Source organism: Etheostoma spectabile, chromosome 7, assembly GCF_008692095.1.
Source record: "Etheostoma spectabile isolate EspeVRDwgs_2016 chromosome 7, UIUC_Espe_1.0, whole genome shotgun sequence".
Classification (NCBI taxonomy): domain Eukaryota; kingdom Metazoa; phylum Chordata; class Actinopteri; order Perciformes; family Percidae; genus Etheostoma; species Etheostoma spectabile.
The window spans coordinates 16,515,644-16,517,313 of record NC_045739.1 but is presented as its reverse complement, the minus strand read 5'-3'; positions in this window follow the sequence as shown (position 1 = coordinate 16,517,313).

The following is a 1,670-nucleotide window of genomic DNA, read 5'->3' as shown; positions in this document are numbered from 1 at the left end:
AAACATTTTGATTGAACATAATAATTCACTGCCAGGACAGAGGGGGTATTGTACATTTTTGTTTTTGAAGAAAAACAACTACAGAAGTGGGATCATCTTGGATTATTGAAGAGGTGGTTGAGGCTTGATGAGGTTAAAGGCAATTACTTCAACCTTAAAACTGTAATGAAAGAATGTATGCCTAATCAAATGCCTTTAAACCAGGCCTTTTTTTTTTAAAGACTCCTATTTAAGCATCAGACGTGGGAAGATCTGATTTTTCTTATTTAGTGCATTTTATATTTATGTAATCTCTTTTGATTTTTAAAGAACAAACATTGCCTAAAGATAGCCAGGTGAAAAGGAGAAGAAGAAAAAAAACTGTGTTTTTATGAGGTGTCCTCCTCGTAGCGGAGAAACAACCAACAGAAAATGCCTTTTTGCCTCCATCTTTCTGAATGTTAACTGTGAGAGAGAAGAGGTAAAGAGAGACAGGCGGTCACTGCGGCTCTCTGAATCTCACCCACAGTCTTACTGTAGCCTAGCGAAAAGCGATGCAAAACACTCACTCAAGCCTATATATGTATTCGTACAACCCCAGAGGAATTGATCTTGCAGACCCCAAGCTTTGGTTACGCTTGTCCCGTTACTATGTTTGTGTCTGTGTGTTGTTTTTAAGGGTTACAAAGGAATCATTTAAAAATTAGAAAAAAAGAAACTTGTGCGACTCATTCTGACGACCCAGGTTGCACCTCTCTGCTCTGCCGTTTTTATTTCCCTCTTTCATCTCGTTTTGGGAACAGAGGTCATTGTGAAACAGCTTTATTTTTTTTATTAAAGAGATGGATATGGATTTGGATTTGGAGAAGAATTTGGCTTTGCCAAAAAACAAGAAATTCACAAACCCATCAGAGACCTCCGTGGAAGAGAATTATGTCTTAAGAGAAAAAAATAACAATGTAGAGCAGAATTAAAACTCCACCACAGCAAACGCGCTGTCTCTACAGCATCCTCACAGCCACAGCCGAGAAGTACATATCCATCTCTCTGTATGACCTTGCAGGTAACACTGTGCACTGTACTGCACTGTAAAAGAGACACAAATCTGTATGTATGCGTCTGTAAAATGGTTGAAAGCTGGGAAAGCTTCAGCATGTCACCAAGTTCCCTTTAAATTTACTATAAACCATCGCTCTGCTGTTTCAGTTGATCCCCTCTGATCACACAAACCGATCGACTTACGGTCTGCACTGTCCTTCAATGGAAAATGTTCTCCTCCAAAATGGCTGCAGCCAGAGCTTCAAATCCCAACAGCTCTTTGGTCGAAAGTGAATCTCGGAACATCGTCAATTAAAGACTTAGAATTTCCATATTTTTCTCTTTCCTGTAATTGTTCTTCAGGCTGAAATTGTTAGTTTACTTAAGTTTCTTTTTTGTTCTTCTTTTTACAATGTTTGAATTTACCAAATTAATTTATTCGTAACGGTGCATATTTATTCATTTTTTATTTTTGTACAATGCTTCCTTTTTTTGCTTTTCTTTCTTTTGTTTGTACATTTGTATGGTCCTATTACTATTGTTAAAGTGACGATCTGCGAGTCTGACCCAGTACATGTGAACTTGCTTGTGTACCAACCAATTAGTGCATTACTGTGCACATTATAAATATCATATCCCATTAGCGATAACTC